Here is a 25,601-nt window from a genome sequence, read left to right as displayed (position 1 = left end):
TGAACAGCATTCCAAGGGTGTTTTCCAACAGGATAACGCTCGACCACATACCGCTGTTGTAAGCCAGCATGCTCTACACGGTTTCGATCGACATGTTGCCATGACCTCTTCGATCACCAGATCTGTCTCCAAACACGCACTAGCGTATTTTCCAACAGGATAACGCTCGACCACATACCGCCAGCATGCTCTACACGGTTTCGATCGACATGTTGCCATGGCATCTTCGATCACCAGATCTGTCTCCAAACGAGCACATGTGGGACACGGCAACACTAGCGTCATCCACAACCAGAATTAACCACCCCTGTTTTGACCGATCAAGAGCAACAGGCGCGGAGCTCCATCCCACAAATTTACAACAGCCAACATGTACAGCACAATGCATACACGTTTGCATGGTTTGCATTCAACATTACGGCGGTTGCACCAGTTATTAATTTACCACATTCCACATTTGCATTGGCTTATCTCGCACTTATATAAACCTATGATCTTGCAATGTTAATCAGTTAAATAGTTTGACAAACGTATTCTAGAAATTTCCTTACTCTACATTAATTACTTTTTGGTGCTACAATTTATTTCCTCAGTGTACCATTGACTGGGTTATATCAAGTGATTGCCTTCATGGAGCGCATTTGTAAGGACTTCGCTGCTGTAGGAAAGGGAAGTGTATGTCTGTTAAAACGTGCAAGGTGGACAATTACGCAACTATAATTAGCACTGGATGAGAATTATGGCATGTGACGCACTGCGCATTGTTGTCATAGGAAGTTGCCTGACTGCCTGTGTCACAGTACCGAGCTGTGATTGCGGCGGTAAAGTGTGCGTGTTGGCTTCTAAACTCTCTGATCCGCGCATTTCACGAAAGAAGCATGACTTAGGAGGAGTTGAGAGATGTGATTCGGCAGTAAAATACAGAGTTGTTATCTGAAGAGCTAAAACGTCTGTTGGCTTATAAGCTCTCTGATAGGCCTGTCTCCAACAAAAGGGAGTGGCTTAAGAAGAAGTTGAAAAAGGTGATTGGTAGTAAAATACAGAGATTGTATTGGGAGAGCTCTTGTTGATTAATCCTAAGTAATTTACGATTGTTTCCGTTTCCAGTGATATGTCGCCAATAGCGTAATCGAAAAGTAGTGGATCTCTTCACCTATTTAGGCACCACGTTATATGTATTTACGTTCAGTGTCAACTGCCTGTCTCTGCATGAATTGTGATACTGTGCAGGCCTTCCGGCATTTCGCTACAGTCTCCTGGCGTGACAACCGTCCTCTAGACAACAGCATTGTCCACCAATAATCTCCCGAAGATTCCAGTATTGTTCACTACATCAATAATATAAACTGTGAGCAGTAGCGGATCATTGTCGATTTTCTCCCATTGAGAACAACGTGAGTTCTGTCTGCAGATATCTCCTATATCCAGTACAAACCAGGTTCTGTGCATTATAAGTTCGTAGTTTACTCACTAAACGACTGTGCAGAATCGTATCGATTGTCTTCCAACACGGCCGATGTCTACGACCTCCAGGACCTCAGGGACGGAAAAAGCGACTTGAGTTTCGCAGGATCTCCATTCATGGATTCCACATTGATCTTTTTTATGTAGGAGATCTTCGATATCCAGATTCGTCGGGAGTGTGTGCATCTGTATTACTAACAGGTTAACTCGGTTCATTGTTCATGGTTCACAGAATCAGTTGCTGGTTACCTATCTAACGGTTTCCAGGGACAGCAAAAATTTGATGCTTCAATATTTCATATAATTATTGACTGAATTTAAACATTTGAAATACTGTCATAATCTGCTCATTCAGTTGTATAACTTTATGTTAAAGGCTGAATACAATAAGACATGCATTACAATTAGAAACTGTATATGTGCCTTCAGGCTGCGTAGCTCACTACGTGCAGATTACCCCGACTATGTCCATCCACAATCTGAGCATTTAGCGACTTTAAATCAACTTAGAAGGTAGTTTCTAACCTTTCTGAATTTTTTTTTTTTGCCGGCTTCCCTCACAAAATGGTTAAAGGAAAAAGCTTTTCACTGTTGTCGTAGTAGAACGTCTGCATCAGGCATGACGTTTTCATTTATTTCTTCTTTATTACTAACGCTTTTCGAAACACACTTTCCAGACAATATCCACATATACAATTCAATATATCTGCAAACCTATGTAATCGTACGACACATAGATCGGGAGCATGATAATTTGCTAAAAATTGACCGCAATTTACCTAGGCCAACGAGAGGCGTTCTTGAGTAATGCAACACATTTTTTTCTGACAGCAGGTTGGTTTTATTCGGGATCCTAATACACCATATTATTCCCCACTCTTATGGCTACAAAACCCTATTTTTCAACATAATCTCCGTTAAATGTGACGGCCTTACGTCACTTTACTAGGTGCGCCTGTATGCCCTCATGGTACCACTCTACTGGTAGACGGCGGAGCCAACATCTTGATTCATCAATAACCTCCCCATTATCCACGTAGTGCCTCCCACGGAGTGCCCCCTTCATTTGGCCAAACACATGGAAGTTGGCACGTGTGGGTGAGGAAGATCAGTGCAATGAAGTTTTGTGAGCGCCTTTCGGGTGCTTGGATCTGCTTGAGGCCTTGCGTTGTTGTGGAAAAGGAGAAGTTAAGAGACTTCCTGCCAGATTAAATCTGAATGCCGGACCGAGACTCGAACTCGAGACCTTTGCCTTACGCCGACAAGTGCTCTATCATCTGAGCTACCCAAGCACGACTCACGCCCCGTCCTCACAGCTTTACCTCTGCCAGTATCTCGTCTCCTACCTTCCAAACTTTACAGAAGCTCTCCTGCAAATCTTGCAGAACTAGCAGTCCTGAAAGAAAGGATATAGCAGAGACATGGCTCAGCCACAGCCTGGGGTATGTTCACAGAATGAGATTTTCATTCTGCAGCGGAGTGTGCGCTGATATGATACTTTCTGGCAGATTAAAACTGTGTGCCGGACCGAGACTCGAACTCGGGACCTTTGCCTTCCGCGGGCAAGTGCTCTACCATCTGAGATACCCAAGCACGAGTCACGCCCCGTCGTCACAGCTTTACTCCTACCTTCCAAACTTTACAGAAGCTCTCCTGCGAACCTTTCAGAACTAGCATTCCTGAAAGAAAGGATATAGCGGAGACATGGCTTAGCCACAGCCTGGGGTATGTTTACAGAATGAGATTTTCATTCTGCAGCGGAGTGTGCGCTGATATGATACTTCCTAGCAGATTAAAACTGTGTGCCGGACCGAGACTCGAACTCGGGACCTCTGCCTTCCGCGGGCAAGTGCTCTACCAACTGAGCTACCCAAGCACGACTCACGCCCCGTCCTCACACTTCTGCCAGTATCTCGTCTCCTACCTTCCAAACTTTACAGAAGCTCTCCTGCGAATGGTCCCGAGTTCGAGTCTCGATCCGGCACACAGTGTTAATCTGCCAGGAAGTTTCATATCAGCGTACACCCCGCTGCAGAGTGAAAATCTCAATAAGGAGAAGTTCGTTTGCATTTTTGTGTCGACGAGCACGCTGAAGTCGTGTCTTCAATTTCTTGGTGGTAACACAATGCACTCCAGAGCTGGTCGTTGCGCCAGGAGGCAGGCAAATGGAATAACCCCCTTGAGGGTCCCAGAAGACTGTCTCCATGACTTTACCGGCTGAGGGTGGAGCTAGACTTTTTCTTCGGAGGAGAGGTGATGTGACGCCTCTCCATGGCTTACCGTTTTGTTTCCGTTTCGAAGTGCTGAGCCCATGTCTCATCGCCTGTGACGATGTTCGACAAAAATATGCCAGGATCACTCTCATAACGCGCAAGCAGTTCCGCACATCTCCTTCGTTACTCTTTATGGTCTTCTCTTTGGCGGCGAGTAACCCAGCGGGCACACACCTCTGAGTACCTCAACTTGTGGGACAGTGTGTCAGCAGTATCAACTACGACGTCCGGTTGAGCAGCGAGGTGTTTGAGTGTGATCCGTCGATGCCTTGGAGTAAGAGTGTCCTCGCGTTCCGACACTGCAGAAGTGGCAGCTGTGTGCGTCCAGCCGGCATGGGAGACAGAACAAGTTCGCGCGACCTTATTGCAATGATGACAGACCCTTTGCCCAACGACACACCGTGCTTTTGTTCACTGACGGGTCTCTGTAGATATTCTGCACTCGTCTATGAATTTCTGCGGTGCTCTACTCAATGGCAACTCCCTGCTTGGAATGCAACCCCGTTACAGACCCCATTTTCAAGGTTACGTATAACGACGCCGCGGTCGGACTTCATGAAACTATAGAGGCTGAAGCCGGAATGTTCCACAATATCCCACAACAAATTTTGCACTTTTTCAGCCGAAACTGGAGGAGAAAAAAAATGGTTGCATTATTTATTGAACACTCCTCGTACATACAGTGTTTCACAATGAGACATTATGGTAACTTCCAACGAAAATTTAAATACTATCTCAAATCTTTTCCAAAATTTTTCTCGCTTACACGCTTGACGTCAAATGTTTAACATATGAACTCATCTGTAAAGGAATCAGACGTCTGAAATTGTTATATTCATGGGAGCTCGATTCTTTAATGATTTGGGTGTTAACTGGCAACATGTCCAGTAACTCTACAACAGACTGACGTTGGCGGTGTAGGTCTATAGTTATGCACTTTTGTCTGATGACCGTTCTTGAAAACTGGAATGACTACGCTTCTTTCCAATCGCTAGGTACCCTTCGTTGCTCTAGTGACCTACGGTGAACTACTGCTAGGAGGGGAGCAAATTCTACATCTACATCTACATGGATACTCTGCAAATCACATTGAAGTGCCTGGCAGATGGTTCATCGAACCACCTTCACAATTCTCTATTATTCCAATCTCGTTTAGCGCTCGGAAAGAATGAACACCTATATCTTTCCGTACGAGCTCTGACTTCCCTTATTTTATTGTGGTGATCGTTCCTACCTACGTAGGTCGGTGTCAACAAAATATTTTCGCATTCGGAGGAGAAAGTTGGTGACTGGAATTCCGTGAGAATATTCCCAAAAACGCCTTTCTTTTAATGATTTCCAGCCCAAATACTTTATCGTTCCTGTGACACTCTCTCCCATATTTCGCGATAATACAAAACGTGCTGCCTTTCTTTGAAATTTTTCGATGTACTCCGTCAGTCCTGTCTGGTAAGGATCCCACACCGCAAAGAAGTATTCTAAAAGAGGACGGACAAGCGTAGTGTAGGCAGTCTCTTTAGTAGATCTGTTACATTTTCTAAGTGTCCTGCCAATAAAATGCAGTCTTCGGTTAGCCTTCCCCACAATATTTTCTATGTGTTCTTTCCAATTTAAGTTGTTTAGATTAGACTGATTTATCGTGTAACCGAAGTTTAACGAGTTCCTTTTAGCACTCATGTGGATGACCTCACACTTTTCGTTGTTTAGAGTCAACTGCCACTTTTCGCACCATTCAGATATCTTTCTTTTCTGAATCGTTTTGCAGTTCGTTTTGATCTTCTGATGACTTTATTAGTCGATAGACAACAGCGTCATCTGCAAACAACCGAAAACGGCTACTCAGATTTTCTCCAAAATCGTTTATATAGATAACGAACAGCAAAGAGGCCATAATACTACTTTTGGGAACGCCAGAAATCACTTCTGTTTTACTCGATGACTTTCCGTCAATTACTACGACCTGTGACGTCTCTGACAGGAAATCACACATCCAGTCACATGACTGAGACGATATTCCATAAGCATGCAATTTCACTACGAGCCGCTTCTGTGGTACAGTGTCAAAAGCCTTCCGGAAATCCAAAAATACGGAATCGATCTGAAATCCCTTGTCAATAGCACTCAACACTTCATGTGTATGAAGAGCTAATTGTGTTTCACAGGAACGATGTTTTCTAAACCCGTGTTGACTGTGTGTCAATAGACCGTTTTCTTCGCGGTAATTCTTTCGCACAATTTCTGTACAACCTCATAGGCACCTCAACTCGCCCAGCTGGCTTTCTACTGTTGTTCAGTTTTAGTTGATTTTCAGTTCCGCGATTGCTTACCTCAGCATCCAAAAGCTCACTATCTTTACGCAAGACCAATACTTCTTAGGATTTTTAATCAGACACTTCAACAGTATTTTACCCACAAATTCGTGGAATGCTTCTCGCCTTGACCTCCTCCCGCTCATTTTGGCTTCATTCAAATTCTGTTTGTCTACAAGCCCTCACTTCGCTTAAATCGGAGACTAATCTCTTCGCTTTCGTAGGAAGTTTCTAACACGACGGTTGAACTTTGGTGGGTCCTTCCCATCCATCACTATCTTGAGCAGCACATGTCGAAGGCCAAAAAAGGCAGATATCCTCCTCAGCTTTACGAGGAACGACACTTAGAAACATTTTGAGCAGCGGAAGAAATGAGAGGAGCCATATGTCGACTTAGATGGGCTATAATATCAAGACGACAGCTATTAACTGAACTGCTTCGTTTTTTGATTTGTGTCAGTATACGTTTGCAGAATTTTCTTTCGGCGTAGAAGAACACGTGTCCTCATCTACTATCACTAACTTAAACGAAAGGATTGGATGTTGTCCCAGTGAAGAAGACAAGTCAAGTTCGGAGAAACAGTTGAACACTACTACTCTACGACGTATATCCCAATCGGAACTCTTACGAAGGTGACTTTGGAGATTACATTTTACTGAGTGCTCGTTGACGTCATGGCAAATGTAAGTTTTTCCTATGATTTTTTATTTTCTCCAGTTTGTTTTGTCATGTAATCAAGTTGCTATCACCATAGCAGACTTCCAGGACTAGTCCACTTAGCACTATGTTTGTAAAAAAGCACTGATGTTGTCCCAGTTTATTATCAAGGGTAAGCGAATGTTGCAAAAAAAAAAAAAAAAAAAAAAAAAAGCAGCCACATCTCACCAATATGAACTGTGGTATGTAGAGAACTGAACTGTTATAGTTTAGAGCGTATTTTCATGGATAATGCAGCGTGAAATAGTCACAGAATACACATTTTTCTCTCTGGTATGTAACACACAGGTCAACATTCAAGCTTTTTAATGCATCAGTTTGTTGTAATTCACTTACAGAAAGGTAGATCTGTAATGTTCTACGATCGCTAGCGATAATGTCAACCTGCGATGAACAACGAAGAACACATTTCATTCGTGATATCGGTGAATGTTTCTCCTGCCGCAACTATTTCATAACTGTGGATGTGGGTCTGCCGTGCTATATTTGCATTTTCCTTTTTAATGTTCGATGCGTTTGAATGCTTTCATTTTAGCGTCATACTGATTAGTACTGCACAGATTAATCTCATTCAAGCAAGAAGGAAAGAACGTTGCGTCAGATTAAAATTGCGCGCCTATCAGTGAGTGAAATCCAGGTCTGTAGCTTTCGTGGACAGCTGCATACCGAAAAAAAACTCCTAGCTCGTTCTTCCTACTGCGGTTTGCAACTGAATTTCATTTAATCACAAGTCAGCAAGGATTTTGCTTGTCCACATCAGGTATGACTGTAGAAATGCACGCCATTTGTTAGTTGTAATGCACAGCAATAATTACCGTTACCAAATAGATTGCAAAATATAAACTTAAGTCACCTACCTCTGTTATTATATTGGAGAAATATGACATTTTTTCAAGATGTGTTACGCCAACCTACCGGGAGCAGCCAAGGCAGTCTTGACCCGAAGGTAGTTTACGAGCTGTAAATGATTGCGGATGATCAATTTTTCCTACGTAAGTTCCTGCGATAGTTAGCTATCCTCCTAACGTGTCTGGGGCAAATACAGTCGACTCCCGGCTGCTTTGCAAGAAGAGATCGACTTGCAAGTCAGCTTTTTTGCTTGTAAACGATCTACATGCTCAGTACGGAAAAAAACATCGTGATGCTACGCTCGTGAAATCTCGCTATATCGTTAAATTTCTTGATAAAGGTGAACGGCATTGTTTAATTTATATTTACATGTATTTGTGTTTATTTGTTATTGAAAGACAATTACTTATGATTTTACGTGTCGAGAGCACTTACGAAAGGCAAGTCTTCCGGTCCAGATGGTATACCAATCAGGTTCCTTTCAGAGTATGCAGACACAATAGTGCCTTTCTTAGCAATCATATACAACCGCTCACTTGACGAAAGGTCTGTTCCTAAAGACTGGAAAGTAGCACAGGTCACACAAATACTCAAGAAAGGAAATAGGAGCAACCCATTTAATTACAGACTCGTATCACTGACCTCAATTTGCAGTAGGATTTTGGAGCATATACTGTACTCGAAAACTATGAATCACCTTGAAGAAAATAACTTATCGATACATAACCAACACGGATTCAGAAAATATCGTTCTCGTGCATCACAGCTAGTTCTTTATTCCCATGAAGTAGTGAGTGCTGTCGACAAGGGATCTCAGATCGATTCCATATTCCTAGATTTCCAGAAGGCTTCTGATACCGTTCCTCACAAGCGACTATTAATCAAATTGCGTGCATACGGAGTATCGTCTCAGTTGTGTGACTGGATTCGTGATTTCCTCTCAGAGAGGTCACAGTTCGTAGTGATAGACGGTAAATCATCGAGTAGAACACAAGTGATATCTGGCGTTCCGCAAGGTAGTGTCAAAAGCCCTCTGCTGTTCCTGATTTAGATAAATGATCTAGGTGACAATCTGAGCACCTCCCTTAGATTGTTTGCAGACGACGTCTAGTAAAATCATTAGACAATCAATTCCAATTACAAAATGATCTAGAGAGAAATTCTGTATGGTGCAAAAAGTTGCAGTTGGCACTAAACAAAGAAAAGTGCGAGGTCGTCCACTAAAAGAAATCCGATAAATTTAGTGTATATGACAAATCGCACAAATCTAAGGGCTATCAATTCGACTAAATACCTAGGAATTACAATTACGAGTAACTTAAATTGGAAAGACCACATAGATAATATTGTGGGGAAGGCGAAACAAAGACTGCGCTTTTTTGGCAGAACACTTAGAAGATGCGACAAACTCACTAAAGAGACAGCCTACATTACACTTGTCCGTCCTCTGCTGGAATACTGCTGCGCGGTGTGCGATCCTTACCAGGTAGGATTGACGGAGGACATCGAAAAAGTGCAAAGAAGGACAGCTCCTTTTGTGTTCTCGCGCAATAGGGGTGAGAGTGTCACTGATATGATATACGAGTTGGGTTGGCAGTCACTGAAACAAAGGCGGTTTTCTTTGCGGCGAGATCTATTTACAAAATTTCAGTCACCAAGTTTATCTTCCGAATGCAATAATATTTTGTTGACACCCACCTACGTAGGGAGAAATGATCATCATAATAAAATAAGAGAAATCAGAGCTCGAACGGAAAGATTTAGGTGTTCTTTCTTCCCACGAATGGAATGGTAGAGAAGGAGTATGAAAATGGTTCGATGAACCCTCTGCCAGGCACTTAAGTATTAAGAATTGCAGAGTAACCATGTAGATGTAGACGTAGATGTAGAGACAACGGAATCTTTAACTGATATAGTATTGCGTATATATCGACTGTGACTGTACAGCGGACATTCCTTGACTATTGTGCTTCTCAGTGGTGAGCACCATTTTATAGTAAATGTACAATATATAGTTGTCTCTAGTCAGACGTGAAGCATAAAGGACGCTTATAGAATTTATCTTGTGGAAAAAATTAAGTTTAGTGTTGTGGCAGCCATTAGAGTCTTTCAAATTTGATTTGGTATTGTACGTCAAATCGTCATATACACTCCTGGAAATTGAAATAAGAACACCGTGAATTCTTTGTCCCAGGAAGGGGAAACTTTATTGACACATTCCTGGGGTCAGATACATCACATGATCACACTGACAGAACCACAGGCACATAGACACAGGCAACAGAGCATGCACAATGTCGGTACTAGTACAGTGTATATCCACCTTTCGCAGCAATGCAGGCTGCTATTCTCCCATGGAGACGATCGTAGAGATGCTGGATGTAGTCCTGTGGAACGGCTTGCCATGCCATTTCCACCTGGCGCCTCAGTTGGGCCAGCGTTCGTGCTGGACGGGCAGACCGCGTGAGACGACGCTTCATCCAGTCCCAAACATGCTCAATGGGGGACAGATCCGGAGATCTTGCTGGCCAGGGTTGTTGACCTTACACCTTCTGGAGCACGTTGGGTGACACGGGATACATGCGGACGTGCATTGTCCTGTTGGAACAGCAAGTTCCCTTGCCGGTCTAGGAATGGTAGAACGATGGGTTCGATGACGGTTTGGATGTACCGTGCACTATTCAGTGTCCCCTCGACGATCACCAGTGGTGTACGGCCAGTGTAGGAGATCGCTCCCCACACCATGATGCCGGGTGTTGGCCCTGTGCGCCTCGGTCGTATGCAGTCCTGGTTGTGGCGCTCACCTGCACGGCGCCTAACACGCATACGACCATCATTGGCACCAAGGCAGAAGCGACTCTCATCGCTGAAGACGACACGTCTCCATTCGTCCCTCCATTCACGCCTGTCGCGACACCACTGGAGGCGGGCTGCACGATGTTGGGGCGTGAGCGGAAGACGGCCTAACGGTGTGCGGGACCGTAGCCCAGCTTCATGGAGACGGTTGCGAATGGTCCTCGCCGATACCCCAGGAGCAACAGTGTCCCTAATTTGCTGGGAAGTGGCGGTGCGGTCCCCTACGGCACTGCGTAGGATCCTACGGTCTTGGCGTGCATCCGTGCGTCGCTGCGGTCCGGTCCCAGGTCGACGGGCACGTGCACCTTCCGCCGACCACTGTCGACAACATCGATGTACTGTGGAGACCTCACGCCCCACGTGTTGAGCAATTCGGCGGTACGTCCACCCGGCCTCCCGCATGCCCACTATACGCCCTCGCTCAAAGTCCGTCAACTGCACATACGGTTCACGTCCACGCTGTCGCGGCATGCTACCAGTGTTAAAGACTGCGATGGAGCTCCGTATGCCACGGCCAACTGGCTGACACTTACGGCGGCGGTGCACAAATGATGCGCAGCTAGGGCCATTCGACGGCCAACACCGCGGTTCCTGGTGTGTCCGCTGTGCCGTGCGTGTGATCATTGCTTGTACAGCCCTCTCGCAGTGTCCGGAGCAAGTATGGTGGGTCTGACACACCGGTGTCAATGTGTTCTTTTTTCCATTTCCAGGAATGTATATTTGGGTCATTATTCTGTAATCTAACGACGTGGAATCCCCCGTATAGATGATCATTGCGTGCCTACTCGTTTCGAGGTTTCTAACCCTTATCTTCAGGAGGTAGAGGAGTAGTGCGTGGATAATTTGAGAATTTGGGTCTGACGGGAGGCGTGCTAGGGCAGTCCGTGCAGTTGAGAGGACCACCGTGTACGGATGGCTCAATGGTCAGCGCGTCTGCCTAGTAGGAAGGAGACACGGGTTCTGATTTTAAACTTCCCCAGTCGATTTAAATCAATGCCCACTGACAGCTAATGTCATTAATTCTTTTGTGTCTTGATTCATCGAGGTTGCAGGATCAAAATGGTGTCCGTTCTTTCGTACATGTCCGAAAGAACAGACACCACGTATACGAAAATTTTCTGTTTACAGTCTTTATGTTAGTGCAGAACACAGACTCCTTTTCACGGCATCAGGACAAAGGGCACAACAGATTATGTATCGTGTATGTAAACTAAAACCTAAAGACGGCTAAAAAAGTCATCTGGATTGGCCTGCCACGACTTCAACAATTCCGCTGTTCCCGAAAATGAACTATTGCACGACGCTCCACTTTGTCAGTGACCGCGATATTTAGTTTTGGTTCCTATAACTTTGTGCTACGGTCCTGCGGCGCAGGGATTTCAGTGAGTACCAGGATTGCAGACATGTACCTTCGAACAAACAAATAATTGGTTACGTATCTTTATTTATTCGAGGGAATAAAACTTTATGACTAGTCCTTGTATGTTGTGTAGGTATGAAACCCAGAATCTGCTCTGTAGGAATCAACATGGATTCCGGAAACAGCGATCGTGTGCGACCCAACTCGCTTTATTTGTTCATGAGACCCCGAAAATATTAGATACAGGTTCCCAGGTAGATGCCATTTTCCTTGACTTCCGAAAGGCGTTCCATACTGTTCCGCACTGTTGCCTGATAGAGTCTATGGAATATCAGACCAGCTGTGTGGCAGGATTGAAGAGTTTTTAGCAAACAGAACACAGCATGTTGTTCTCAATGGAGAGACGTCTACAGACGTTAAAGTAACCTCTGGCGTGCCACAGGGGAGTGTTATGGGACCATTGATTTTCACAATATATATAAATGACCTAGTAGATAGTGTCGGAAGTTCCATGCGGCTTTTCGCGGATGATGCTGTAGTATACAGAGAAGTCGCAGCATTAGAAAATTGCAGCGAAATGCAGGAAGATCTGCAGCGGATAGGCACTTGGTGCAGGGAGTGGCAATTGACTCTCAACATAGACAAATGTAATGTATTGCGAATACATAGAAAGAAGGATCCTTTATTGTACGATTATATGATAGCGGAACAAACACTGGTAGCAGTTACTTCTGTAAAATATCTGGGAGTATGCGTGCGGAACGATTTGAAGTGGAATGATCATATAAAATTAATTGTTGGTAAGGCGGGTGCCAGGTTGAGATTCATTGGGAGAGTCCTTAGAAAATGTAGTCCATCAACAGAGGAGGTGGCTGACAAAACACTCGTTCGACCTATACTTGAGTATTGCTCATCAGTGTGGGATCCGTACAAGGTCGGGTTGACAGAGGAGATAGAGAAGATCCAAAGAAGAGCGGCGCGTTTCGTCACAGAGTTATTTGGTAAGCGTGATAGCGTTACGGAGATGTTTAGCAAACTCAAGTGGCAGACTCTGCAAGAGAGGCACTCTGCATCGCGGTGTAGCTTGCTGTCCAGGTTTCGAGAGGGTGCGTTTCTGGATGAGGTATCGAATATATTGCTTCCCCCTACTTATACCTCACGAGGAGATCACGAATGTAAAATTAGAGAAATTCGAGCGCGCACGGAGGCTTTCCGGCAGTCGTTCTTCCCGCGAACCATACGCGACTGGAACAGGAAAGGGAGGTAATGACAGTGGCACGTAAAGTGCCCTCCGCCCCACACCGTTGGTTGGCTTGCGAAGTATAAATGTAGATGTAGATGTAGAAAGTTTTAGTTAACAGAGTTGCTAGTTCGACCACGTTATTTCTGGAATCAGCTTGCCATCCAGGCTTGTTCTACGAATTCTTTCATTTTTGTTTCACAATTTTTACTAAAGTTACTCTATGATCAGATGAAAATATAATGATACTTCTCGTTGACAATACTCCCTTTCTCATCCTGGAGGTAGCTTTATTTTATTTCCGTGGTTAGATGCGATGTTGTGGATGCAGAGTGAACTCATCATTTTACAGCTAACTTGCTTGTGCACGTATTTTGACAAAATTTTTGGATCGTGCTGTTTACCATAAAAAGGCGCAAACAGAAATATATTATGAAAGAGAGACGATACCTGTTACCCAGAGCAACCTAGCGTAATGGTGCGGTTGATTAGAGCTCAGCTGCAGTTAGCCCAGCAGCAATGCCGCTATAAAGATATATAAAGGTCACAACATTAGTAACGCGAATTGCTGCTCGCCGAAGGAATAAGCACTAGACACCTCCATAAGCATATCCGACATTTTCTACATTTTTTATTGTTGCAGGAGATGAGGTTGTGTTTTGTGCAACGTCTGTAATATTCCGTGTTCTACACATTTAAGTATTGTACGCAATTCATAACACGATTAAAGCTGTTTGCAATGCATTGTTAATTCTTCTGTTTCAAAATTTTATGCCAAGTAAGTTATTTTATATTTTAGTAACTAGTTATATAAAGTGTGGACGATGAAGCCATACATCGTCGATCGTGCACCATCTTGTCTCTTGAAACAGAAGCAGTTCTCTCTCTTTTTTTTTTCTTTACCTTGGAACATCGGATATTTGCAAATTAACTGAGTTTCGTTAATATCTTAAATATTTTACCTACCTTGAAAATGGAGATTTGTGTCAGTTTCCAACGTCTTCAGTTTCAAAATGTATTTAACTTGTAACTAGTTTTCGATAATACTTCTGATTATTTTGATTTCACTTACTGATTATTGCTGCGTAGTAGAGTAGTAATGTAACACCTAGAAGACTAAATACATTCTCTGTGGAACGCATTTAACTTTCAACAGAATATTGATTCCTAGGGACATGACTATGTTGTACCGTGGAACGTGTTCTTACATTTGGAAATACCTTAATTTTCCGGATGAAATTTTGTAATTTTTGAAGAAGTTTACAGCACATGAAAAGTGAATACGGAAGACGGAATAAGAAAATATATTAAACTTCTATTACAGGGCTGGCTGGAGGCAAAAATCTGAAGGTAAACACTGTCTCCTACGTGTGGAAGGAGGGCTATTCAGCAGTAGCGACGAGCGTGCAGTAAGCCTCTGAAATTGAGAGAGGGACATCTCCGATGGAAGCTACGTGAAATTTTCTGCCATCTAAGCCGTTGTGACCGATTTCTTGATGGTGTTCGGAACTAGAGGATTCCGAGTGGGAAATATACGTGCAGTGAATGCTGAACATAATGACACAATATTTATGACTTGGGACTAATATTCCGGTTAAAATACCAGACTGACCATTCTGGTTTACGAATTCCCTGATTTTCCGAAATCAGTCCGATCCAATGCCGAGGACGTTTCAGCAGCAAGACCGTATCCGATTGCTTCGTTGAAGTGTAGCTTAGCTATTGTTCCCATTCTAATGATCCCAAAGTCTAAATGAACTACAGCTTGGTTCCTTCGCTTAGCAATAAATTACATTGGTTAAAATATTTTTCTAACCTACTGTTTCTTTTTTCTTTCGCAGCAGACCTTATAGTCAGGGCTGCCACAGACCGGATAAATCATTTTGAAAAGATAAGACCGCTTTAGCTGTAAGTCCTTTATTTACAGGCATGACCGGTTACTCAGCATTTTAGCTGCTTCATCAAGTGCAATATCTACAAAATGATAGACAAAAGTCATGTAAGGCAAGAACACATAACTAAAATGAAAAGTATATGCGGGACGAAAATACTCACAGAATTAAGTCATGTTCCTGTTGAGAAAAGTGAATGCGATGACCCAGCGTTAATAGTCAGCAAATTTTGCTAATTAACCGATGTCAAATACAGAAAAGCATAAAGTAACACAGAACGATACTGTGATACTAGAGAGACTAAAGCTAATAACAGTAAATTTACAGAAAAAGACTATCAGATAGGTAAAATACTAATAAATTTCCCTTACAACTAGTAAAAGTATTTGGTGAGCTAACGGGATCCCCATCTACCGCGATGCTGATCAAAACACACGGTACAATCATCTATGCTATTATTTAACGTTAAGCTGCTCACGGCCCCTTATTTGACTAAAATGGGTCAAAAACGTGCTGGTAAAGACCCATTTATTCAGTCTTAAATTGTAGTTCATCCCCCAAAAAATCCACTATAAAACTGTGTTAAGGCTTAGCACGAAACTGACATTAAGTGAAACGAGGCAGAATCGTGTCGTGCTTAAACAGCTCAATCGGCAGAAAGCAACGCATTGCGAAGCCAGAATTGCATGAGGATGAACTTACCCACAACAAGCGCGCGCACTGGATTCTGTACAAACAGACGACCTGTCTAGACGCAACTGTGCATAACGCCAGAGAGAGGGATCACGGATAACAAGACAAATAGAATGATAGGTGAGCTGAGAGAAGTGCCGGGTAATCCCTTACAATCTGCTCAAAACCAACGTAAATTCGTAAAACCTATTATTGTTGACAATGTTGTCCATGGAAAAGTAGAACGTTGATGGGTGAAAAGTTGTTCAAGACAGCAGCTATTAAAAGTTCTAAACTATGAGATGCAATGATAATATATAAATAGAACTAATAAAAGATAGAGTCTACACCAGCACGATATACTTTACCGGAATCGTGATCGATTTAAAATTCAGTAAAAAGGATAAAAAACTGACAAGATAAAACAATTTAATTAAAAAAAAAATAGAAATCAGAACGAAACCGAGACAAACCGGTAACTACACGCAAACTGGTCGAGTCAAGGCCACAGAGGGGATTGGATGAAAGTAGATAAATAGACAAATTTTTCCTTAAAGTACCGAATCGCCAAAGCAGGATGATAGAACGAAAAGCATGACAGAACAAAAAATAGCAGGACCTAAACAATCCATTGACATAAACTCTTTTTTGGGTCCTGCTCCTGTCTATGGTATCCAGTTTTTAGTGTAGTGAAAACCTCATTACGTTTCTGTGACGGTGTATTTCAGCTCCTGAATCAGTTGCAGGGAGAGCCACTATCGATTAAAGCGTAAGATGGCGGCATCACTCCAGGAAAAAGTGCAATGAAACTTTCCAGTCACTGTGTAACGAAGGTTCAGAAGAACTTAAGTGGAAACTACTATCAGATTCAAGTTGATTATGGCATATATGCATTTTTTTTCTTTTTAGGTGCGGGTCTACATCTACATCTACATGAATACTCTGCAAATTATATTTAAGTGCCTGGCAGAGAGTTTATCGAAAACCACCTTCACAATTTTCTATTATTCCAGTCTCGTATAGCGCGCGGAAAGAATGAACACCTATATCTTTCTGTACGAGCTCTGATTTCCCTTATTTTATCTTGGTGATCGTTCCTCCCTATATAGGTCGGTGTCAACAAAATATTTTCGCATTCGGAGGAGAAAGATGGTGATAGGAATTTCGTGAGAAGATTCTGTCGTAACGAAAAACGCCTTTCTTTTAATGATGTCCAGCCCAAATCCTGTATCATTTCTGTGACACTCTCTCCCATATTTCACGATAATACAAAACGTGCTGCCTTTCTTTGAACTTTTTCGATGTACTCCGTCAGTCCTATCTGGTAAGGATCCCACACCGCACAGCAGTTTTCTAAAAGAGGACGGACAAGCGTAGTGTAGGCAGTCTCTTTAGTAGATCTGTTACATTTTCTAAGTGTCCTGCCAATAAAACGCAGTCTTTGGTTAGCCTTCCCCACAACATTTTCTATGTGTTCCTTCCAATTTAAGTTGTTCGTAATTGTAATATCTAGGTATTTAGTTTTAGATTAGACTGATTTATCGTGTAACCGAAGATTAACGGGTTCCTTTTAGCACTCATGTGGATGACCTTACACTTTTCGTTATTTAGGGTCAACTGCCACTTTTCGCACCATTCCGATATTTCTTCTAAATCGTTTTGCAGTTTGTTTTGATCTTCTGATGACTTTATTAGTCGATAAATGACAGCGCCATCTGCAAACAACCGAAGACGGCTGCTCAGATTGTCTCCAAAATCGTTTATACAGATAAGGAACTACCTTGGGGAACGCCAGAAATCACTTCTGTTTTACTCGATGACTTTCCGTCAATTACTACGAACTTTGACCTCTCTGACAGGAACTCACAAATCCAGTCACATAACTGAGACGATATTTCATAAGCACGCAATTTCACTACGAGCGGCTTGTGTGGTAGTGTCAAAAGTCTTCCGGAAATCCAGAAATACGGAATCGATCTGAAATCCCTTGTCAATAGCACTCAGCAATTCATGTGAATAAAGAGCTAGCTAAAAATAAGAAAAACAGTGAGTAACCTTCACCGTCTCGAAAGACTGTCGAAAATATCCGCAGAGTGGTTACAAGATCACCATTAAAATAAATGAGACAAGCATCTCGTCACTTCCAGGCACCGAAAGCCATGGTGTACAGCGTGGCACACAAACAGTTTCAACTGTAGATTGACAAAATTAATTTTTTTGTAGAACTGAAACCACGTGATTATGAGCAAAGATAGAAATTTACTAGTATGTTATTCCATATTGAAGAGAATTTTTTTGTAGGGTCGCATGGTTACGGTAGAGCGAATGTGTATGTTCGCAGTTCACGTCCAGCTAACACTTCTGAGGCGAACGCCAACAGGACTGGGATGGTGTAGAGAGAAAACTGAGAACATTGAAGCACTACTCTGGTAATCGTATAAACCTCACGTATTACCCTTAGCAAATGACCTGCAAACTGTGATCTATCGGTTCCAACGCCGTACATATTTTTCACAACTGCCTCCAAGCTGTTGACTCACTTCTTGGCTACTCTGTCCTCAGCCGGGCAACAAATTACTGATACATACTGCTCAGATTAACTACACTAATGAGGTAAAATATCATGACCAACTTCTTAGTACCTCACAAGTCCACCTTTGGAACGCAGTAAAACAGCGATTTGCGAGGCGGGGATTCTACAGTCCCTTCCTAGGCTTCCGGAATTATGTGGCATCTTATGTATACGCACTATGTTAATCACAATATTTTAGGTAAACTGAGGTTTTGCGGAATTTCCGCAGAGAAAGTCACTGTAACATTTAGACCAACCGTAAACATCACAGTCTTTTCAAGCCACAAAGTCAGTTTTATATCGCTCTGTATCCGTTGAAGCGGTTGAAGATTAGGGATGGCTATTACGAGTTTATCTCAGCTGACTAAAATAACGACAATGTTCAAGATCTACGCAACATGCATATTTTCGTAACACTTCTGTGATGACTTTGTATCTCCACATTTACTTGCTAAAAGCATTTTCATTTGCTTAATAACGCGTGATTTCAACGAAGTGGTTTAATTAACTTGAAAGTCCGCTAGGCACCATCGGCTGCAAGTACAGCTGCTGTGCATATACGTAGAGCACTCATTTCCACTGAAGTGATTGCAAATTTGGTGCTGCTGTTGCCATTTTATTGAGATACGCCGCATATACCTTACCCCATAGTCTGCAATAAATACACTGGCGATTTCAATGCAGATTTTATAAAGGATTATGATAGAAAAATGACGAATAAACTTTTTTGGATCCTACAATTTGATCTCAGTAATTAACTTTCCAACACGGATGGATAAAGACAGTTGGACACCAATTGACAATGTTTTCTTTGATGAAGCTCAAAGCAAAAAAATAACTGTAAATCGAATGACAAATTCTTTTTCTGATCGTGATGCACAGTTAGTTGGGATAAATAAAATAGTGCCTTTCGTCATAGCTTCTCATGAATGAAAATCAATTAGAATAATTAATGACTCAAGGATAAAGATTTTTAAAATCAGTTTACAAGAGACGACCTAGGATGAAATTCATAATGAGCGGATTACTGACATAAGATCTAATCTATTCCACGATAAATTCATATCATTATTTGAAAATATCTTTTCAGTTAAGCTAGTCAGAAAGGACAATAAACACGCACGTAGATAACCACTGGTCACCAGGAGAATTAAAATATCTGTGAAAGGAAAATGGAAAGATTTCTGTTGGTAAATAGCTTTCGGTTTTCACTGGGTGGGAGAGTTAAAACCACCGCAACGTTTCGACGAGTGCCGTACTTACTGCCTTCTGGAAAAGTTTCTGTTGGCAAGAACAAGTGAAAATCCAGCAGCAGTTTCACACTACAGAAACTACTCAGAATTGCCAAGAAAAGTTATTAAAAGACATGCACATTATGTCAGACATCAATAACTCCGACAACAGAGTCACGTCTATAGGGAATTTACCTAGAAAAACAAGAGACAAGATAAAAGTATAGGATAACATCATTATAGATTTAAATCGAGAGGCTATAAATAATTAGTCACAAGTAGCAGATATGTTTAGTAATCACTTATTAAATGTAGTAGAAAATATAGGAACAAACAGTGAAAGAAAAAAAATCAAAGCAATATGTTGCAAAACACCTCATATAAGATTCAGTCTTAAGGATGTCACACCTATTTCTCCTTTTGAAAATAATAAAATTATATATTCTCTCAAAAATAAAAGCTCATATGGATTTGACGGTGTTTCCAACAGAGTATAAAAGAGTTGTTCCCATATAATAAACGTTATCTTTTCTGTAATATGTAATGCATCACTAGCTCAGGTCATTTTTCCAAAGAGATTTAAAAATGTCATCGTTAAACCCCTCTACAAGAAAGATGACAGGAGAGATGTGAATAATAACCCACCAATTTCACTACTGATAACATTTTTCAAAAATTTTGAGAAGTTGGTATAGTCTAAAATAGGATCCCACCTGAGCAAGAATAACATGTCCAGTAAATCACAATCGCGATTTCAGAAGAGTTGCTCAACTTAGAATGTCAATTAAACGTTCACTCACCAAATTTTACAAGCATTAAACTACAACATATTTGCGATTGGTCTTTTATTTGACCCATCTAAGGTATCTAACTGTGTGAATCACAATGTTCTAGATAAACTGAAGTTTTTCGGGATTGATGATATAACCAACCAGTGATTTACGTAATATGTAACCAAATGAATGCAAGAAGTCGCAATTAATAATTCAACCAATGTAAGCAAGGAATTTTCTCCTTACTGAGGGGAAATCACTTACGGGATATCCTAAGACTCACTCTTGTTTCTCATGTATGTAAACGATCTTTTGTTTAAGATCGAACGACCTGTATTAATTCTTTTTTTAGATGAAATTAGTATTGTAATAATTCCCAAAATACATTCATAAACACAAGAAATGGTAAATAATGATGTTAAAAGTATTATTGAGTGGTTATCTGCAAATGGTCTTAGCCTCAGTTAAAACGAGATATAACATATTCTAAGAGTCCTTCTTACGGTTAGCCACAACTGTATAAGTCCATTTTGTAACGGCACCACAGTTGATTTTTGACTTAGCAAGTGTTGTTAGGTTTCTTCATTGTAGAAAACAACATATTCAGTTCTGCACATTTAGAGGTACTACACCAATTGTGGTGTAAAACAAGGCGAGAAAGTGATAAACAGGTTGGAAAAATCAGAGTTTTTATATATCTACACTGATGAGAATTTAAAATGGAAAAACCACATTCTGGAAACCCTAAAACAGCTTAGTGCAGCCACATTTGCACTTCGAATGATTGCAAGTTTGGAAGATACAAATCAGTAAGTTAACATATTTTGCGTGTTTTCATTCAATATTGTCATTAAGAATAATGGTCTGAGGCAGCTCAACTTAGAAAGTCTTCATTGCTCAAAAACTTACTGTAACAATAAAATGCGGTGCTCAGCCACGATCAACTTGTAGACATTTGTTTAAGGAATTATGCATTTTGACTAATGCTTCGTAGCATGAAACTTCCAGGCAGATTAGAACTGTGTGGCGGACCGAGACTCGAACTCGGGACCTTTGCCTTTCGTGAGCAAGTGCTCTAGCGTCTGGACTATCCAAGCACGAATCATATGCCCCCCCTCCCCCCAAATCACAGATTTACTTCTGCCAGTACCTCGTCTCCTACCTTCGAAACTTCACAGAAGCTCTCCTGCGAACCTTGCAGCACTAGCACTCCTGAAAGGAAGGACATTGCGGAGACATGGCTTGCCGCAGCCTCCGCAATATCCTTTCCTCCAGGAGTGCTAGTTCTGCAAGGTTCGCAGGAGAGCTTCTGTGAGGTTTGGAATGTAGGAGACGTACTGGCAGAAGTAAAGCTGTGACGGTGGTGCATGATTCGTGCTTAGATAGCCCAGACGTTAGAGCACTTGCCCGCGAAAGGCAAAGGTCCCGAGTTCGAGTCTCGGTCCGCCACACAGTTCTAATCTTCCAGGAAGTTTCATATCAGTGCACGCTCCGCTGCGGAGTAAAAATATCATTCTGGCTTCATAGTATATTTATTCCCTCACGATATTTGTTGTAAATAACCTATTAAAAATGAAAAGGAACAATTATGTCAGTAATTACAGTACCAGAAGAAAGGATGACATATATTATTCCACATTAAAGATGGTCTTAGGAAGAAACAGGATTTAAAATTGTAAGTAGGCTGTTTAGTTTTTTATGTTAGTAACGCCACGTAGTGCTCTGTATGAAAATCGCTGACTGCGCTGTGTGTAGTCTGTGGCTAGTTGGACTCATTGTTGGAATATTCGCTAGTGTAGCGTTGGGCAGTTGGATGCGAACAGCGTGTAGCGTTGGGCAGTTGGTGAGCCGCCAGCAGTGGTGGATGTGGGGAGAGAGATGCCACAGTTTTGAGAGTTTATTATGAGTGAACGATCTGGACGTGCGTCCGTCAGAAAAAGGAAATTTGTAAGACTAGACGTCATGAATATATATACGACTTTTGAACACTATTAAGGTAAACACATCGTTTGTTCTCTATCAAAATCTTTCATTTTCTAGCTATGCCTATCAGTAGTTAGTGCCTTCAATAGCTAGAATCTTTTATTTAGCTGGCAGTATTGGTGTTCGCTGTATTGCAGTAGTTCGAGTAACGAAGATTTTTGTGAGGTAAGTGATTCATGAAAGGTAAAGGTTATTGTTAGTTGGGGCCATTCTTTTGTATGGATTACTGAAAGTCAGATTGCATTGCGCTGAAAATATTGTGTGTGAGTTTAGTGATGATCAAAACGAGTAAAGAGAGAACTGTCTGAGTATGTTCAGTTTTCCTCAGCTGTTTGAAAACTAAATACCGTAAGAGTTTTTCCAGCACTGTCATTCTTTACATACAAAGGGGAAGGTTCACATTGCTGGCACCAAAAATGTTGATCACATACCTAATCAGCAAACTTAAATATGAAAACAGGAAAAGTTTCTCCTTGCATCTGATATGCAGTAGAATAATTTATATTTTTGTTGTGTAAGATAGGACTCGATGCCATAAGAAGGACACTTGTAGCAATAGGCTGTCACAGCATTACAGTGCGGAACCCGCTGGTCGCCAGCCCCCAGCCTGTCAGTGCCAGTCTAGGTGCCGAAACCAGGGACACTTCGGGACACAGTGTATTTGACGTCTGCGGCAGCAACACCACAGCAAGGTCGTCCGGCCAAGCAGATTGTCGAATCGGCGAGTCGTGAGGACGGAGACGACTGTATTGATAGCATCAAGTCGCTACCGCTTCGCTGTCATGCTGACAGGACCGCCTGCCAGGGTGTCCAGCCGCCACGAAATGAGCCGAGGGACGAACTCAGGCTCCCTGACACAGAGCCACTGGGGCGCATGACAGCGCCAGTCATCCACCATCTTGAAGTTCGCCCCCCCCCCCCCCTCCCCCCAGCCATCCATGTTCCCGTCACCCGCCAAGTCTGACGAAAGGTATTAGCGTCCCGCGTTGGCCCTCCTGTGCCACTCTGCTGCATCAGTCACTGACGTTGGGAAGTATTACACTGAGGTGACGAAAGTCATGGGAGATCTCCTAACATCCTGTCGGCCCTCCTTTTGTCCGGAATACTTCAGCAACTGGACGTGGCATGGATGAACAGCTCGATGAAAGTCCCCTGGAGGAATACTGAACTATAGCCTTCCATAATTGTGAACGTGCTGCCGGTGCAGAATTTTGTGCATGAACTGACTAACTGAGGATGTCCCATAAATGTTCGATGGAATTCGTGCCAGGCGATCTGGGTAGCCAAATCATTCACTGCAACTGTCCAGAACGTTCTTAAAAGGAATCGCGAACATTTTTGGACTACTGACATGTCACATTATCATCCATAAAAATTCCGTTGTTGTTTGGGAGCAGCAAGTCCATGAATGGCTGCAAATGTTCTCCAAACAGTTGAACATAACCATTTCCAGTCAATGATCAGTTCGGTTGGACCAGAGGACCCAGTCCATTCCACGTAAACACAGCCCACACCATTGGAGCCATCACCAATTTACATAGTTCCTTGTTGGCAACTTGTGTACATGGGTAAGTGTGGTCAGTGCCGTGCTCGAACTCTCCCATCGGCGCTTACCAACTGAAAGCAGATCTCATCTGACTAGGCCACAGTTTTGAAATCGTCTGGGGTCCAACCAGCGTGATCAAGAGCCCAGGAGACGCGCTGCAGGCGATGTCGTGCTATTACCAAGGGTATTCGGGTCGGGCGTCCGCTGCCATACCCCATAAACGCCAAATTTCGTGGCACTGACCTAATGGATACGTTCGTCTTAAGCCCCATATTGATTTATGCAGTTATTTCACGCAGTGCTGCTTGTCTGTTAGCACTGACAACTCTAGTCAAAAGCCGCTGCACTCGGTCGTTAAGTGGCGGCCGTCGGCTACTGCGTTGCCAGTGGTGAGAGGTAATGCCTAAAATTTGGTGTTCTCGATACACTCTTGACGCTATGGATCTCGGAATATTGAATTCCCTAACGATTTTCGAAATAGAATGACCCATGCGCGTAGTTCCATTTACGATTCTGTGTTCGAAGTCTATTAATTCCCGTCGTGCGCCCATAATCACGTCGAACACGTTTTCACGCTGCCAAGTCACTGCCCTTTCATACCTCGTGTAAGCGATACTATGGCCATCGGTATATGTGGATATCACCATCCCATGACTTTTGTCACCTCAGTGTCTCTCTTCTAATTTCACAGGACACCTGCTATGCATTCCATTGAAGACACAGATATAATTTATAGTAGGAAATAGTTGATGCTGCTGTTAGGGCGTTTAATCTTCGCTGAAGACTTACAACCAAGTTAAGATACACTGAAAGCGTGTTCTCTTTGTAGTCATCCTCAAACGTTAGTAACATTCATTCGTCTGTTTCGAAGAAGAATGGCTCTAACCACTATGGGACTTAACATCTGAGGTCATCAGTCCCCTAGATGGTTCAAATGGCTCTGAGCACTATGGGACTTAACATCTGTGGTCATCAGTCCCCTAGAACTTAGAACTACTTAAACCTAACTAACCTAAGGACATCACACACATCCATGCCCGAGGCAGGATTCGAACCTGCGACCGTAGCAGTTACGCGGTTCCTGACTGAGCGCCTAGAACCGCTAGACCACCGCGGCCGGCTCAGTCCCCTAGAACTTAGAACTACTTAAACCTAACTAACCTAAGGACATCACACACATCCATGCCCGAGGCACGACTGGAACCTGCTACCGCAGCAGCAGCGCGGTTCCGGACTGAAGCGCCTAGAACCGCTCGGCCACAGCGGCCGGCTCTCTTTCGAAAAATTACTTATACAGAATTTCGGAGGTTTTCTTTTCTGGTCGGAAATTTGTGCAGGAGAGTACGTAAGACCCATTCAAATTTCTTTGAATCACAGTTAAATGGTTCTGGGTTTGCGGACAGGGACTCTGTTATTCTTATGCAGAAGGTACGAATTTACACTGTTGCCACAGTGAGGGAACCACGATGTTCTCTAGAACTTCTCATGAACGCGTGCGCCCATAAAGCCAGGCATCGGAACGAACAGCAGTACCGATCGACCGCCGTGTCGTCGTCAACCGAGTGGCGTAATTGGATGCGGGTATGGAGGGGCGCGGAGTCAGCACACCGCCCTCGCAGCCGTTGTCAGTTTTCGTGACCCGTAGCCGCTAGTACTCGGTCAAGTAGCTCCTCAGTTGGCATCACGAAGCTGAGTGCGCCCCAGTGTGTCAACAACACATGATGGCCCTGGTGGCCACCAACCAAAGTGCCAACCATGTCCGACGGTGCTTAACTTTAGTGACCTTAAATTAACAGGTGTATCTGCCTTGGTATGACCGTTGACTAGAAGTGTTATAATCTTTGCTAAATTGAGTGTACGCT

The 25,601-nt window shown here is 42.8% G+C and overlaps 1 protein-coding gene and 1 non-coding gene across 2 annotated transcripts in view; both read right to left on the bottom strand.

The window, feature by feature from the left end:
* The window catches only part of LOC126158346 (agrin-like), a 566,092-nt gene that overhangs the window by 324,838 nt on the left and 215,653 nt on the right, over nucleotides 1–25,601 (bottom strand). The window lies entirely within an intron of this gene.
* Nucleotides 3,267–3,341, bottom strand: Trnap-cgg (transfer RNA proline (anticodon CGG)). The gene has a single exon. It is a non-coding gene; the product is annotated as a tRNA-Pro (tRNA).

This window comes from Schistocerca cancellata, chromosome 2, assembly GCF_023864275.1.
Source record: "Schistocerca cancellata isolate TAMUIC-IGC-003103 chromosome 2, iqSchCanc2.1, whole genome shotgun sequence".
Taxonomy (NCBI): domain Eukaryota; kingdom Metazoa; phylum Arthropoda; class Insecta; order Orthoptera; family Acrididae; genus Schistocerca; species Schistocerca cancellata.
This window is presented reverse-complemented; position numbering and strand designations above follow the sequence as displayed.